General features: G+C 38.0%; 1 non-coding gene across 1 annotated transcript; it reads right to left on the bottom strand.

Annotated features, from left to right (window-relative positions):
- Positions 1-1,766: 1,766 nt before the first annotated feature.
- On the bottom strand, positions 1,767-1,873 carry LOC141699177 (small nucleolar RNA R71). The gene has a single exon (XR_012565659.1). It is a non-coding gene; the product is annotated as a small nucleolar RNA R71 (small nucleolar RNA).
- Positions 1,874-18,352: the final 16,479 nt, after the last annotated feature.

The following is an 18,352-nucleotide window of genomic DNA, read 5'->3' as shown; positions in this document are numbered from 1 at the left end:
TCAAGTTATGGCAAAAATAAGATTCATCAGAATTTTTCAGAAGCCGCCCATGCGGCCACGTCAGAAGTGCACGCGACCGCGTGCTGACACGCGGCCGCCTCAGACCCGCGCGCGACCGCCTGCTGATGCGCGGCTGATTTCGCGATTTCACTGAAAAAGCTTTTTTTGAGTGGAATTTGATAATTTTAAGGGTACAGGTCCACTAGGGGCTTATATATACTTAAAAAAAGGGTTTTCATCATCCGGGAAGATTGGGAGATCAAGAAGAAGACCTAGAAGTACAAAACAACTCTGAAAAAGAAGATCTTATTTTCTACTTGTGATTCTTTGAAAATAGTTGTAACTTTGGATGCTCGTTTTCATTCTAGTTGAACCTAGACTTTTTTTATTCGTACTTTGATTATTATTCAGTTTATTAAGACCTTGTTTTATACCATGTTTTCATTGGAACCCATGATGACGATGAGTTGAATTATGGGCTAATCGTTATCATGGGATTCTAGCGGATTTACTTATGGATTTCAATAATTAATTTGTTTCGATATCTTGGTGTGTGGTGATTGATTGATATCCTAGTATTTATTGTGCTTATTTGTCTTATGTGCATAGCTAGCATATAAGATAGCGTGTTAATCTCTATTGAAGCGACAGTGAATATAGAGGTTTAGAACTTGCCATGCTAGCATAGGTTCATATTTGTTATGCAAGATTCGTAGGTAATTTTAACCATCTTACTTGCCCTATGTAATCGTGATAGATAACTTTTGCATTAAACCGTTATGTTTTCAATTCTTATAGACATATAAGGACTAAACATAATTGGTGTTTATTCAACTTCTATCTCTTTTGTGGATGCTTGGTAGTAGGGTATTCGTATAACGAAAGTTGGCGTTTACTAGTTTCGTGTTATCTGATTAGTGTCATCACCATTACATGCTAAGGTTAAGAACAATAAGGCTATTGAATGAAGTATTTAATGAAGTTAAAATCCATGTTTGTCATATATATTAATTCAACCATTCTTGTTCTCTTACGTATAATTATTAGTTTAATCTCTTAGTTTAATCAAAACCCAATTTGTTATTTGTCTTAGCATTGAGCGATAACCATACATTGTTGCATAGGTGCATAAATTGAACTTAACCTAAACCAGTCTTTGTGGGAATGAATCTGATTTATATCTTATACTACTTGCGAACGCGTATACTTGCGTGAATATTAGCGTATGTTTTCGCCCTAACAAGTTTTTGGCACCGCTACCGGGGACTCGGTGTTAATTTTTAATTTATGTGCTTGTCATCAGTGGTCGTTAAAGTTCACTGACTCAGATTCTTTTACTTTCATGGTTTATTTGTTTGTGTTTCAGGTACTCATTATAATGGGAGATCCAGCAGCACGAACGAAAGCCTTGATGGATTTTTCTCAACCAAAGATCAATGACATTCAATCTAGCATTGTCCATTTAGCTATCACAGCTAATACCTTTGAGATCAAGCCTAGCATAATTCAATAGGTACAGAATTCAATCCAGTTTGGGGTTCTTCAACGGAAGATCCCAATATGCACATTAGGGATTTCATTGAGATCTGCGACACCTTCAAGTTCAATGGTATTTCTGAAGATGCTGTGAAGCTAAGACTATTCCCATTCTCTCTGAGGATAATGCTAAGAGCTAGTTACACTTTCTACCAGCTGGTTCGATTACTACTTGGAAAGATCTTGCTCAGAAGTTTCTTACTAAATTCTCCCCTATGGCGAAGACAGTTGCACTCAGGAATGATATTACTCAATTTGCGCAGCAAACGGGAGAATCGCTATGTGAAGCTTGGGAGCGCTACAAGGAGATGCTTAGGAAGTTTCCTCAACATGGAATGCCTGATTGGATGATTATCAATTATTTTTACAATGGGTTGGGAGCACAATCCAGACTCATGCTCGATGCAGTATCAGGCGGAGCATTATGGGCAAAGAGCTATGAGGAAGCTTATGATCTAATTGAACTGATGGCTGCTAATGAATATCAGTATCCAACCCAGAGATGTCCACAGGGCAAGGTAGCAGGAGTTCTTGAAGTGGATACAGCTACGGCTATCACTGCTCAACTGAAGGTATTGTCAATGAAGATCGATTCGTTGGCTAACTATGGTGTTAAGAAGATAATTAGTGTTTGTGAGCTGTGTGCAGGTCCGCATATGACGGAGCAATGCGCTATATCTGTGTGCAAATTTAGATTATCATACAACTTACTTAGGGCTGTCAATTTAACTTAGTCTTGTTATAGTGCAGGCATGTCTTGTACAACAATCTCCCCCAATTTGTGAGAAGATTGCTTATCACAAATTCATTCCTGGTAACAAGACTAACCCCAAGCTACCATGAACAATTAAACTTTACATACAAATTGACAGAAATACAACATTTATACATAAAGGATTTCTTGAGTTTAACAGTTACATTCATTAATCAAACTTCTCATCTCCTATTTCTTTTCTAATGAGGTCCTTTAATTCTACAACTTCCAGTTCCTCTATGATTGGTGTTCCTCTTAATGCTTCTACAAGTTTGAGTTTATCTGCTAATGAATAATTGTTCAAGAACCCAACTCTAAATCTTGAGAATCTGCCAGCCTTGATGTTTAGAAATTATCCATCCTTGGTAATTCTGCTCATTCCCTTTGCCTTGAGATCTTCAGATTTTTGTATATACATGTCTAATATGGAGTAAAATAAACCCTGATTGTGTAATTAATATCGCATTAATTATACCAGAATTGGTTTGACAGTTAAGCCCATTAGAAAAGGCCTAAAACCCTAAATATTAATTAATTTCGTAATTAATTAATAAGGGATAAATTAGCCAATGATAAAGTCCAAACAATGACAAAATTCCTTGGAGATTGACCTCCAAGATATCTTATAGGATAAGGAATCAGTTTCCTACTTCCTAGGCCTCCAAAGTCCATTCTAATTCAGAGACTTGTCCACCAATTCTCCCAACTCTAGTCCAATTCAAGCACTCCCAACACCTATATAAGGGGTCTCACCCCCACCAAATAAGAACAACATTTTTTGACTTGATCATTGGCAATCAGCAAGGTACATAGGCATCTTGTTAAGGTAGATCGAGTTACGAGACACAAGAGTAGTCAAATCGAGCCTCGAAGCTCACGAACCCTAGTAATAAGTATAACAATTAATATACCCTAATTTTCAATCCATAACATTTGGTGCTGTCTGTGGGGAAGCATAACAACAACCATGGAAAGAACACAGAGTGGAAACAATGCCCCTGAAGGAACACCAGCTGGGATGACCCAAACAATTTCGTCAACAGTGGAGATACCTCCACATTCGACCTATGCCACCACCCAAGGAGGAGCCCAGGTAGGGGCAGTTAAAACTCAGCCACAAGGGACGATTCCCCCGACTTCTCAAGGGATGAATTTCCAACTTCAGAAGCTACATACACTTGTAAATTCTCGACCCGTTGGGTATGAGGATTCAACTGTTGTGACCACTAACCCCCTTATAGGATGCCCCTTTACCCCGAGGTTGGAGGAAGTGGAGATGTTAATCAGAGTGAAGCACAAGGGCAGGCGCCCCCATATATACGTGGTTTGGATCCTACTCTGGAGGATCAAGAATTCTATGGATCTTATACTGAAAGAGTCTCTGAATTTTCGGATGATGATGTGGCCTCGAGAAGGAGACGTGCTGGTTTTACCCCGAGGTTGGAGGAAGTGGACAAATCCTCAAGAAGTGCAGGAGAGAATCAAGGCTCACGAGGCTGAGATTCAAAGGCTGAAGCGCGACCTGAAGGCGCACCTGACCCCCAGACCCCCACTACCACCGAGGAGGAGAAATCATCCTTCAATCATAGACCTGGATGGTCCACAGCAAAGGAGGGTTGTCGTTCCAAGGGCTGATCCAAGTGATCTTCTACCCCTAGGAGATCCTAACGATCCCACTCCACTATTTACTGAAGAGATAATGAATGCCCAATCTCAAGGAAGTTAAAGATGCCCACCATCAAAGCTTATGATGGCACTGGAGACCCCGCTAATCATGTCAAGACATTCTCTAATGCACTGTTACTGCAGCTCATAAACGACGCTATTAAGTGTCGAACATTTCCTCAAACCCTGTCGGGAATGGCTCAAAGATAGTATAGCTTTTTGCCTCTGATATCTATTGGGTCCAAGTTAAGCTTTTATTAAGCAATTCATCAGTGGGAGAGTTCATGAGAAAAGTTCAGCATCCCTCATAAGCATTGTGTAGGGAGCAAAAGAGTCCTAGAGAGACTATCTGAATCATTTCACCAAGGAAGCTTTGAAGGTCCCAGACCTTGATGATAAGGTAGCTATAATAGCATTGCAACAGGGAACTAGGGACGATTTCTTCAAGATGTCATTATCCAAGAGCCCCCCTGAAAGCATGTTACAGCTCCAAGACAGGGTCGGGAAGTACATCAAAGTGGAGGAGAGCATGAGGAAGATGGTAGTGAATAACGAGCCAGCTGGTGGCAAGAAGTAAAAAACTGATTTAGAATATATTGCTAAGGACAAGTATCCTAGAACCGAGCAAAGCAATGATTCAACCCCGAAGAAGGGAGGACCAGGACAAAAGTTCACTGAATATGCTAAGTTGAATGCTCCTAGAAGTCAGTTCTTGATGGAAATTGAGAAGGACAGAGATGTTCGTTGGCCTAAGCCTCTGAAGGTTGATCCCACCAAGCTGGATAAGAGCAAATATTACAGATTTCAAAAGGATGCTGGCCATGACACCGATGAGTGTAGACAATTGAGGGATGAAATAGAGTTCCTCATTCGAAAAGGAAGGTTGAGCAAGTACACTGGAGATGGAGGAGATAGGAATAACAACGGAAGAAAAAAATTTGATGATCGTAGGAAGGACCAAGACGATCAGGGGAGAAATCCCCAGCCTAAGGGACCGGTGATAAATGCAATCTTTGGAGGACCACGACCCTGAGGGCCTATGATAAATACAATCTTCGGAGGACCAACCACTGCTGGTTCATCCAAAAACTCAAGGAAAGCATATACTAGAGAAGTTATGCATATTGTTGGGGAAGCCCCGAAGAGGGTTAGGACAGGATTGACAATGGCATTTGATGATTCTGAATTGGAGGGTGTGAAATTTCCTCATGATGATCCGCTGGTCATAACACCGATAATAGGGAACAACCCGGTGAAGAAGGTCCTTGTAGATAATGGTGCCTCGGTGGACATTTTGCTCCATGATACCTTTTTAAGGATGGGTTACAATGATTCTTAATTAACCCCGACCGATATGCCGATATATGGATTCGCAAGAGTGGAGTGCCCCGTGAAAGGGATAATTAAGTTATCAATGACCATAGATCAGGAACCAAGACAAGCAACACAGATGTTGGACTTTGTACTGGTAAAGGCTGGATTGACTTATAATGTAATCATGGTAAGAACGGGAATACATGCTTTCAAGGCAGTCCCTTCTTCCTACCATTCAGTGATGAAGTTTGCCACCCGGAATGGGATTGGAGAAGAGAGGGGAGATCAGAAGATGGCAATGAGTTGTTATTTGGCCTCTCTTAGGGCTGATGGAGTTGGGGGCAGGTTCTGCCTATTGAAGGTATGGATATCCGTGAGAATGATGAGAAAAGAGGGTAGCCAGCAAAAGACTTAGTTCTGATTCCTTTGGCTCCCGAGGATCCTGAGAAAGTAACTTTCATTGGAGCATTACTAGAGGAGCCCGTAGAGGGAAGTTGATGATTTTTTTACAAGAGAATAGTGATGTATTTGCATGGTCGGCAGGTGATATGCCAGGCATAGACCCGGAACTGATCACTCACAAGCTAGATGTGGATCCAAATCGAAAGACTGTGAAGCAAAAGAAAAGAAGCTTTGCTCCAGAGAGGCAAGAAGCTATTAAGCAAGAAGTAGAGAAGCTCTTAGAGGCCGGTTTCATTGAAGAGATACAGTTTCCGAAATGGTTAACAAACCCTGTAATGGTGAAGAAGGCTAATGGAAAGTGGAGAATGTGTGTGGACTTCACTGATCTAAATGTTGCATGCCCAAAGGATTTTTTCCCGTTTTCGAGGATAAATACATTGATAGATGCCACTACTTGTCATGAGATTCCGAGCTTCATGGATGGAATTAGTGGATACAATCAGATCAACATGCATAAGGATGACATCCCTAAGATATCATTCATCACTGACTTTGGTGTATTTTGTTATCTTGTTATGGTATTTGGTCTCAAGAATGCAAGAGCTGCCTATCAAAGGTTGGTAAATAAGATTTTCAAGGATCTTATTGTCAAAACTATGGAAGTTTATGTTGATGACATGTTAGTCAAGAGTTTGATAAAGACTGATCACATAACCTATTTGAGGGAAGCATTTGAGGTGTTGAGATATCACAAAATGATGCTAAATCCTGCAAAGTGTGCTTTCGAAGTGGGATTTGGAAATCTTTTAGGCCTGATGGTCTCCAAAAGGGGAATCGAGGCCAATCCTGATAAAATAAAGGATATCCTGGATATGGAACCACCACGTTCCATAAAGGACGTTCAGAAACTCACTGGAAGAGTTGCAGCTCTATGACGTTTCATATCCAAATCCGGAGACAAGTGTTTGCCATTCTTTAAATCCCTGATGAAGGTTAAAGATTTTGTATGGACTGAGGAAAGCCAGGATGCATTTGAAGGATTAAAGAAATATATGGTTCAAGCCCCGTTGTTGGCCAAGCCAGCTCTGAATGAAACTTGTTTGAGAAAATTCCTTGAGTGTTGTATTAGTTAAGAAGGAACTTAAAGTCCTGAAACCCGTATACTATGTTAGTAAAATTCTGCATGGAGCTAAGTTAAATTATTCAACTATTGAGAAGTTTGCTTTAGCCTTGGTGATGGCTTCAAGGAAGTTACGTCCTTACTTTCAGGCTCATAAAATTGAAGTGCTAACAAATCAGTCATTGAGAAACATCATTCATACTCCCAAAGCTAGTGGGAGGTTGATTAAATGGGCAACAGAATTGGGAGTATTCGACATCAAGTACAAGCCACGAATGGCAATAAAAGCCGAGGCATTGGCTGACTTCGTGGTGGAATGTACCATACCCAACCAAGAAGTCGGGGGGCAGGAAGATACTATACCTCAAGACACAGAAGATGATAAAGGAGACAAAGAAAAGGGCGTTAAAGAAAAGGAGTATTGGGTTCTTCATTTTGATGGGGCATCAAAAACAAATTCAAGCGGAGCTGGGCTAGTTTTACAAAGCCCATATGGGTTCCTGATCGAATATGCTATGAAGCTAGACTTCCCAACTACAAATAATGAAGCAGAATATGAAGCCCTGATAGCTGGCCTAGGCCTAGTAGGAACACTGAGGGTCAAGAACTTAAAAGTCTGTGTGGATTCGAAGCTGGTCATATCCCGGGTCAAGGGAGAGTTTGAGGCAAGAGATGATACAATGCCTAAGTATGTCTGCCTAGTAAGGGTTGTGATGACTCAGTTCGATGAATGCCACGTTGAGCATATTCCAAGGGAGGAAAATGCTAAGGTGGATGCATTGTCTAAGTTCGCTTCATCAGAGATAGAGAAAAGTTTAGGAAGCGTATACTTCCATATTTTAAAAACACAGAGCATTAATGTTAAGCTTGTAGCCCCTATAGGGCTGGGGATATCATGGATAGATCCCATTAAGACCCATATTCAAAATGGTTGGCTACCAAATGATGTGACTGAAGCACGAAAATTGACTGTTCGAGTACTGAGATACTCCTTGATCGATGAGATTTTGTATAAAAGATCTTATGTGGTTCCTTACTTAAGATGTCTCAGACCTGATTAGGCACATTTGGCACTTGAAGAAGTACACGAAGGTATCTGTGGGCAACACCTGGGGGCAGAACACTGGCTCATAAGATAACCCGTTTAGGCTTTTATTGGCCAAAGATGATGGTCGATGCCAAAGACTATGTGAGGAAGTGTGAATGTTGTCAGAAACATGCACCAGTTGTTCGACAACCTTCTGAGATATTGATTTCCATTAATTCTCCCATCCATTTTGCTATGTGGGGAATGGATATACTTGGGCCTTTTCCCATGGCCACAGCTCAAAGGGAGTTCTTGATTGTCGCCACAGATTATTTCACTAATTGGATTGAAGCAAAACCTCTGGCTAAGATCACAACTAAGAAGGTTGCACAATTCCTGTGAGAAAATATCATGTGCTGATATGGAATTCCCCGTATTCTGGTTACCGATAATGGAACACAGTTCAACAATGAGGAATTCAAGAAGTATTGCAAGGAGAATGAGATTGAGTTGTGGTTTACCTCCGTAGCTCACCCGCAAGCCAATGGGAAAGCGAAAGTGGCGAATCGTATAATCCTGGATGGACTGAAGAAGAGGATCGAGAAATCAAGGAATAATTGGATGGATGAAATACTCCCAATACTGTGGGCTTATAGGACTACTTTTAGAGTCACTGCTGGAGCAAATCCCTTCATGTTAGCATATGGGGCAGAAGCGGTTGTTCCTGTGGAAATATCACACTCATCTCCCAGGATCCAAGCATACAACGCTGAAGAAAATGAGGAAGGACAAAGGCTAGCCCTGGATCTAATTGATGAGGTACGGGATGAGGCACATGCCAAGATAGTGGAATATCAGAAAAAGGCTTCTTTTTACTACAACTTAAGGGTAAAAGAAAGTTTTTTCAAGCATGGAGACTTGGTTCTGAGGAAGGTGGAAGCTTCCGACGTTGGGCAGAAGGGAAAACTTGCCCCAAATTGGGAAGGGCCATACAAGGTCAAAAATTGTTCAAGGGAGAGGATCCTACAAGCTGGAGACTATGGATGGTTTTGACTCCCAATCTAAAAGATTGCAGTTCTTAAAGCAGAGATATGGTTTCTTTCTAAACCATTGTCCAGTCTTATTACCCTAGGATGAGAAGAGTCTTCATTGTAGCATAGACATTTCTCTTTCAGTATTACCTCAAGCTTAGCAGAATCCTTCTTCATAGGAATTTCACTTCCATCATCTTCAACAATACATGGAATGAATTCTGTAAATCTTGAACCAGAAATTCTTGTTTTATCTCTGATGGTCTTCAATATGAAGTTTAACCATCTCCTGGTAATATTAGACTTTACCTCTAAAAGGTAATGAAAGAATTGAAGTTCTTTCGGAGTTTTGTTCAGTACATCTGATTCTGACATCTGATATGTTCTTCCATCTTCAAGAAATAGAATCAGATTTTCTTTGATGTTGTGCTTATCATGAGCATCCAGTACCACTTGAACAGAGATAACCTTGTTAAGGTGTTTCTGAGTAACATCTTCAAGAGGTTTTTCAGTTAGTAAAAATGGATCTCTTGTAGCAACTTCAAGTCCTGTTTTGATTTTAGCTTCATCAGAACCTAGTCTAGTCCGGTCTCTTGGTTCTCTAGCATTTAACCCAATGGACATAAAATCAGACAACAGTTGGCTTTTCTTAGGATCTGATGGTTTGACATTTTTCCATAAAAGTTTCTTTTTATCAGCTACTTCCATTTTGTCTAAATCAACTTGAGCACTGTCAGAGGTTAACTTGATGACTTTATCAGAACTTGCTGCTTTTGCTTTTGTTTGTTGTTCTTCACTCTAAACAACTTGAGTTTTGTCAGAGGTTGTCTTTGATTCTTCATAAATCTTCTTTCTTTTCAGAGTTTGAACATCTTCTTCAGTCAGAGTATCATCATCATGAATTGTAGTTTGATAGACAGGATCTATCACAACTAAAGATATTTTCCTCTTTTGAAACTTTATAGGTTCATCAACCTTTTCCTTTCCTTTCCATTTAGGATCAATCTCATATTGTGATCTTATTTTGGGCTTTGATGCCTCATAAATTGTCTTCTCTTTGATCACAATGCCTTTCTCCTTAGGCCTTAGGGGTTTCTTTGCAACAAAAGCTTTTGACTTTAGATTTATCTTTTCAGCTTTAAATCTAGCTTCTTCCTCCTTGAGATTATCTAAATCCATTCCTGGATTATGTTTCAGAAACAATCTTCTAGCAATTTCTTCATCAAGTGTCTAAATCTTGGGATTCTTGTAGTAGACAGTAGTATGCTTTCCCTTAAGCTTCAGATTTTGCATAAACTTTTGAGAATCTTAACTTTCACCTTGTATCAGAACATCAGGCTTTGTCAGACTTTGCTTATCAGAACTTGATCGTTGAATTTCAGTACTTGCTATCAGACTTTCAGTTTGAACAGCTTTAGAACTTGTCTTCTTATGAATAGAAGATCTGTTTGCATCAGTACTTAGTTTCCTTGAAGAAACCTTGTTGCTCTTCTCTTTTCCTTGAACTTGACCTCTACCCTGACTAGGGTTTCCCTGGTCATCAGTTTCATCATCTGTCTTCTTCAGTATTTGATCATCTGAGCATTTGGACTTAACTATCTTCTCCCCTTTTTTGGCATCATCTGATAGTAGGAGTGAGAGAAGAAGTTCTACTGAAGTTTGAATTTTATTCAATTGTTCCTATTGAGAAGCTTGATTTTCCAGAACCTCAGTAATTTGGGCCGGTTACTTCTCTTGAGTTTTCTCAATTGCTTCTACTTTCTCAGAAATAGGTCTGATAAACCTCTTTTTGTCAAGCTTGGTCTCCATTTCTAGCTTATTAGCTTTTTCTAGAAGCTTATCAACCTTGTCTTGAGTTTGAGAGTGAAGACCTTGAAGATGCTTGGTAGAGAGAGCAGTGATCTTGAGCTGTGTCTTGAAATCAGAATTTGATAATAACTCATCAGCTTTTGACACATGCTCTGTCAAAATGTTAGAGCTTGGAATGAAATCAAAATCATTCCACTTCTTGGTCCATTCAACTCCCCTGCGAGTATCCTCCCAAGTTATAGGTGCATCCTAATCAATAAACTTGTTTACCAGTGCTTCCTTTCCCAGAATGGGAGCTGGAGTCTCAACATAAACACTGTCTTCAGAACTCGAAGAAGATTTATTATGTTCTGACAGAACAACAGTGTGTGACGCAACTGGAGATTCAGGAATAACCTCATCTACTGTAGGAATTTCAGCATGCTTTGGAGAAATAGGTGGAGTTGGTAACTCAGCATTTAAGATTAGAGATTGAACTGAAGATTGATGAGCTTCTATAGGAGCTTCCAAATAAAAAACAGTTGGTATGTGCAGCCTAGTGATATCAATTTCAGGAATTAAGCCTGAATCTTCAACTGTAATATCTTCATGAAGAGGAGAGATTGGAGGTGTAACCACTGTATCAGTTGTTGCAGTATCAGAACTTACAGATTTCCTATTCAAAGTATTAGCACTTTGAGTTGCAGTTTCTTTCTGAGAAGTAACATTCTCAGCTTCAACTGTCACAGGTTCTGATGCATGAACCTGTGCTTCCTGTTCACTGTCAGATTCATCCCTGAGAATTAGCTTCCATCTCTTTTGAGGAGGTTGAGGAACAGACTTTGTCCGCTTTGGCCTGGAAGATGAAGATCTGATGGTATGTGCTGATGTTTCAGGTTGAGATGTTTGAGTTAATGGTTTGAAAGATGTCCTGATGGTAGATTTTGATTGTGGTTGAGAAGTTTGAGGTGCTTGTGTAGTGGTGGTAGGTGTTGAATGTTGAGGTTCAGAAGGTTGGACATCAAGATATAGTACAGTGTATGTAACTGGATCATAGTTTAGTAAGGCCTGTTTGACAGATATGGGAATTTGGAGGGGTCTCAACACAGCCTTCTTATTATCAGTAGATAATAAGTGATTAAAAGCTCTTTTAGCAAGTCTAAATGGTGGAATTAATTCACTAGCTAATTGGGGCTTATCAGTACAACAAAAACTATAAATAAGTTGATAGAATCTAGCAGAGTAAACTGTATTCCTATCTTCTGTCATCCTATCCCCAATAAAGCCTAAAATAGCACTGGCATAATCAAAATTAGTTTGATTAATTAGAGCATACCCAATTTGTTGACTGAGAATTGGGATTACATCAAAATTAGAACATTTGTTTGCAAAAGCCTTTATGATGCAGTCAAAGAAGAAACTCCATTCCCTCCTTATGTAAGGTCTCTTCAATTAACCAAGCTTTGCCAATGTCTTCTCATACCCCAGATTGGCCATCATCTGTTGAAGAACTGGCTCATCAATAGTCGAATAAATGCAATTCTCAGGAAATTGCAGTGCTTGGTGAAATGTAGCCAACGTCACGACATGTTCATCCTCCCCTGTTGTAAAGATGATACTTGGGGATCCATGAGCACCACCATCATCATATACGCCACTTCTCCAAAACTCCAGCACTTGAGTTCCAGAGATTGCTTCAGGTTGGGTCAAAGCCCAATATCAGAATTAGCAAGAAAGTCTTGAATAAAGTGAAGTTCCGATGGAGCTTCATTCTTGCTAAGAATAGACGAGTAGTTGTTAGGAACAAATTTAGCTCCATTGAAAATCAAGTCTTTTGGTGCCATCTCTGTAAGAGATTAAGTGAGAAAAAGAGTGTTTGCAAGGTGTTTGATGAAAGTCCTGTAAGAAAACGCTTCAGAGAATATTAGAGAGAGAGAGAGAATAAGAGAGATTAAGAATAGAAAAGTAAGTAAAAGATTAGAAAATCTTTTAACTCCCATATATATACTCTCTTTACTCAACAGTTATATTTTTGAAGCATGGAAGACAATTTACACCTGGCAACGTGTGAACAGTCAGTAAAAACCTAAAGCAGGAGTTAATGGGCACGGGAAATAAGCAATAATTACCGTGCACATGCAGTTTTTCAGGACAGACACGTTTACCACTACCCCTAATGATTATGACTGTTTTTATCTCAGCTAATTATATTCTGATTAAATATGACCATTTCAGTATTCACCACAAATAAGTCTTATAAAGAATAATACCACGTAAGCATCAGAGATTCCATCAGGAATTATTATCAGAACTTTAACTTATATCAGATTTTAACAGTCATCAGAATATGGCTTATCAACTCAAAAAGTGAATATCTTTTTCTGTGATTCTTCATACAAATACTGACTTGATTCTTCAGAATTTAATCATCGGAACTTTCATTAGAACTTGTCCTCATAATTTATGCAAATGACACTTAATTGTTCGTCAAAAACATCTTAATCACCACAGTAATTTTCATCATTCATATGGAGTGAGAGTGTGTGCATTTAGCAGAATATCAGATAAAGATGAAAGTCTGATAAACTTCAGTACATCTTAAAAATAAGGCATAACTAAGAAAAGTGCTTAAAATCTGTCATCAATCATGAAGTCTATTATAGAACAGATTTTATGCTAGAGTCTACCTCAACTGTTTGTGCTCATTTTATGCATCTTTTGAAATTCCTTTTTACAGTGGCTTCTCAGTGTAAGTGAGTCACAACTGCTTATCAGAATTTATGCTATTATCAGAGTATTTCTCCAGTAATTAGAGAATGTGAAAAGTCACCAAGAAAAATTTATTTTCTTGTCTAATGCATAAAACTTAATACCAGCAATGCACTTGGGTCTTTCCTTCCATATTTTTTTCTCTAGATCTCAAAGGAGTACCTGACTTTAATTTTTCTCTTCTTTGCTTTTCTTTTGATAAGTGAGGCTTATCAAGCATGTAGTTCATCCTTAAGGTTTATTGACTTCAGAATTTGACAGATAAGAAGCAAGAATCTAGTTCGTGACTTAGTAATAAGATACAAAAAGTAAACTTGACTAAGCTCAAAATCAGAATTTGCTTGTGGTAATGAGTTTCCACATAAATAACTAATTCAAATATGAGATCTCTAGTATGTTAAAGACTACAATGTCAGCATCTAGCACATATATCCTCATTGGATTGAATAGTCACTGAACATTTAAATCACTATCAGAGTATAAAGATCCACATCAGATAATAATCAGCATTTAATGTATTTCAATTAAAGCACAGATTATATGAAAATAAAACAATCTGTAAACACTGATCATAAAGTCTGATGCATGAGAACAAAAACTAAGCAGATTTAGAGAAAGAACCTAAAACCATTCCAAGTTCATTTACCAGTCTTCTAAAGGTAGCTTCGCATAGTGGTTTTGTAAAGATATCTGCTAGTTGTTGATCTGTTGGAACAAAATGCAATTCCACTATACCTTCCATCACATGTTCCCTTATGAAATAGTACCTAATGCTGATGTGCTTTGTCATTGAGTGTTAAACTGGATTACCTGTCATAGAAATAGCACTTTCATTATCACAGTAAATAGGGATTTTAGAAAATTCTAACCCAGAATCCAGTAATTGATTCTTCATCCAAAGAATCTGTGCACAACAGCTTCCTGCAGCAATATATTCTGCTTCTGCAGTTGATGTGGAAATTGATTTTTGTTTCTTGCTAAACCAAGAAACTAATCTGCCTCCAAGAAATTGGCAGCTTTCACTTATGTTTTTCCTGTCTATTTTGCATCCTACAAAATCTGTATCTGAGTAACCTATTAGCTTAAAATCTGATTCTAAGATACCACAATCCTATATCAGTTGTACCCTTAAGGTAATTGAAAATTCTTTTCACAACTATTAAGTGAGGTTCTCTTGGATCAACCTTAAATCTTGTAAAAAGACAGGTAGCATACATGATATCAGGTCTACTTGCAGTTAAATAGAGTAAAGAACCAATCATACCTCTCTAGTTAGTAATATCTACTGATGAACCAGTATCTTTATCTAACTTGGTTGCAGTGGCCATGGGAGTGGATGCTGTTGAACTATCTTGCATTCCAAATTTCTTGAGTAAATTTCTGGTGTACTTGGATTGACAGATAAAAGTACCTTCTTCATTTTGCTTGACTTGAAGGCCCAGAAAATAACTAAGTTCTCCCATCATACTCATTTGATATCTTGACTGCATTAGCTTTGCAAATATTTCACAGAGTTTGGCTTTTGTAGAACCAAATATGATATCATCAACATATATCTGTACCAAAAGTAAGTCCTTTCTATGGTTGAGGTAGAACTGTGTTTTATCAATTGTACCTCTATGAAATCTACTTTCCAGAAGGAATTGAGCTAAAGTCTCATACCATGCTCTTGGAGCTTGCTTAAAGCCATAAAGTGCTTTGTCAAGCCTATAGTCATGATTTGGAAATTTTGAATCTACAAAGCCTGGAGGTTGTTCAACATACACCTCTTCTTCCAATTCTCCATTGAGAAAAGCACTTTTTACATCCATTTGAAAGACTTTAAAATTTTTGTGAGCAGCATAAGCCAAAAAGATTCTTATTGCTTCCAATCTAGCAACTGGTGCAAATGTTTCATCATAATCAATACCCTCATGTTGAGAGTAACCCTTAGCAACCAGCCTTGCTTTATTTCTTGTAATTATGCCATCACTGTTAGTTTTGTTTCTGAACACCCAATTTGTGCCAACAACTGATCTGTTCTTTGGTCTTGGCACTAGGGTCCAGACTTTGTTTCTATCAAATTCATTTAACTCTTCCTGCATTTCTTGCACTCAATCAGCATCTTGAAGAGCTTCTTCCACTTTATTTGGTCCAGTCTGAGATAGAAAAGAATGATAGAGACATTCATTTGATGTTGCTGTTCTAGTTCTGACACCTGCTTCAAGATCTCCAATAATTAAGTCATGTGTATGTGATTTGGCCCACTTCCTTGCAGATGGAAGTTGATTTCTAGAACTGGATCATCCCCCATGATCCATGCTATCTCCATCAGCATTTTTTGATGCTCCCCCTGTAGTTATGCTCTCTGAGACTTCAGAATTTGAGTTGGATCCTTCAGGATTTGAAGAATCAGAGTTTCCAGAATTATCAGAATTTGGCTCATCAGAACCTGATGAATCAGAACTTGAAGAGCCAGTGACAGGTTCTGATGCTTCTTGAGAGTCTTGAGTTGTGGTAGGATCTTCAGCTAGCTCCCCCTGGACATGTGCATTTTCCTTTGGAGTTGTTATCACAGTTTCAATGATATCGGAACTTAACCCGTCAGAACTTACAGGATCAGAGTTTAAGTCATCAGAATTTACAGAATCAGAATTTAAGTCTTCATTTTCAAATCTCAGCTGATCGTAATCATTGAAATCTTCAAGTCCAGTAATCTTCTTATCATCAAAAGATACATTGATAGATTCCATGACAACCCTTGTTCTTAAATTGTAGACTCTGAAGGCTTTTGTGGAAAGTGGATATCCAACAAAAATTCTTTCATCAGCTTTTAGATCAAATTTTGACAGCTGTTCAGGATGAGTCTTAAGAAAGAAAATAATTACATCCAAATACATGAAAGTATTTCAGATTTGGCTTCTTTTTCTTCACCATCTCATATGGTGTTTTTACATGCTTGTTTATGAGTGTTGTATTCTGTGTAAAACAAGCAGTCTGTACAGTTTCAGCCCAAAACTAGGTAGGTAACTTTGCTTCATCAAGCATAGTTCGTGCAGCTTCAATGAGAGTCCTGTTCTTTCTTTCTACAACTCTATTTTGTTGTGGAGTTCCAGGTGTAGAAAATTCCTGTTTGATTCCATGCTCTTTGCAGAACTCTTCCATGATTGAATTCTTGACTCAATGCCATTATCACTTCTTATAATTTTAACAGGATTTTAGACCAACTTATCCAGCTGTCTGACATGATCAGTTAGAGTAGATGCAGTTTCATTCTTCTTGTGCAAGAAATACACCCAAGTGTATCTTGTGAACTCATCCACTATAACCATAGCATATTTCTTCTTTGCAATAGACATGACATTGACTGGACCAAATAGATCAACATGCAGTAGGTGATAAGGCTTAAGAATTGAAGATTCAGTTTTGCTCTTGAATGAAGATTTTCTTTGTTTTGCCTTTTGACATGAATCACAAAAGCCATCAGGGGAAAATATTGATTTTGGAAATCCTCTCACAAGATCTTTCTTTACAAGCTTATTTATGTTATTGAAATTTAAATGAGAGAGTCTTTTATGCCAATTTCAGCTTTCTTCAATTGATGCTCTACTCATCAGACAAATTGCAGAACCATCAGTACTTGTTGAAAGTCTGGCTTCATAAATGTTACCATGCCTGTAACCTTTTAGAACCACTTTGCATGTAGAATTGCTTACAACTTCACAGTGTTCTTCAAAGAAATCCACATAATAACCTCTGTCACAGATTTGACTCACACTTAGCAGATTGTGTTTAAGTCCTGAGACAAGAGCTACTGTTTCAATGATGACATTCCCAAGATTGATGTTGCCATATCCCAGAGTTTTTCCCATGTTGTCATCTCCATAAGAAACTCCTGGGCCATCTTTCTCCACAAAGTCTGATAGCAGGGCTTTATTTCCAGTTAGGGATGGTAATCGGGTCGGATCAGATCGGGTATTGCAGAATCCATATCCAAACCCAAAAATTTTATTCATACCCGAACCCGAAAATGAATACCCGAACCCGATATATCAGATTTCGGATCGGATTCGGGTATACCCAAACCCGAATTTTTTTGAATTGAATATTCATACCCGAACCCGAAACCCGAAACCCGAAATTTTTTGAATAGGATATTCATACCCGAACCCGAAATCCGAACCCGAAAGCTGAAAATTTGTATAATTATTGATATTGCAAGTGCTTAGGATCGAACACGCGACTTGTAGAGAAAGCGTTTTAATGTATCATCTTCAACCACTCGACCACATCATTATTTGTGTTATTATATGTATAGGTAATATTTAAAAAATCAACTCAATTGATACCGAGTTTTTTAGATTTATTACTAAGATATATTTTGTTAACCTTATAAACCTTATCACTCATTTAAATGATTGAATAATTACATACATTAAACTTTATAATTAGTTAATTTTTAACATAAATATAAAAATATATGTTCTAAAAATTATATAATAATATATAAAAGGTAAATTATAGAATATATATATATTATTGAGGAAAGTTCTATGAAGACCACGTTTTCATCAGAGACCTTGGAGACCACATATGTTCTGCAATCAAAATATTATAAAATATATTATTTTGTGAAGTATGTTTTATGAGTATCACTAATTCATTAAAATTATTGAAGATCATTTAAATTTAATAAGTAGAATGTGTATGTTCTGCAAGCTGAACAAATATTCTGCAAACTTAACATGTTTTGTTGAATAAAATATTTTGGTAATGTTTTACATGCAATACATATATGATATTCAAGATTTTAAATAAAATAAGGATCTTTATAGAGCATGATTCACAAAATAAAATGTTTTGCAATGTTTTTATGCAATATTTAACTTGCAGAACATAAGTGGTCTCCAAGGTCTTCAAAAAAAAGTGGTCTCCATAGAACCTAACCCTTATTATATAATATTATA

This window comes from Apium graveolens, chromosome 11 (assembly GCF_009905375.1).
Source record: "Apium graveolens cultivar Ventura chromosome 11, ASM990537v1, whole genome shotgun sequence".
Lineage (NCBI taxonomy): Eukaryota > Viridiplantae > Streptophyta > Magnoliopsida > Apiales > Apiaceae > Apium > Apium graveolens.
The sequence above is the reverse complement of the archived record's forward strand: the minus strand, read 5'-3'. Positions and strand labels throughout refer to the sequence as shown.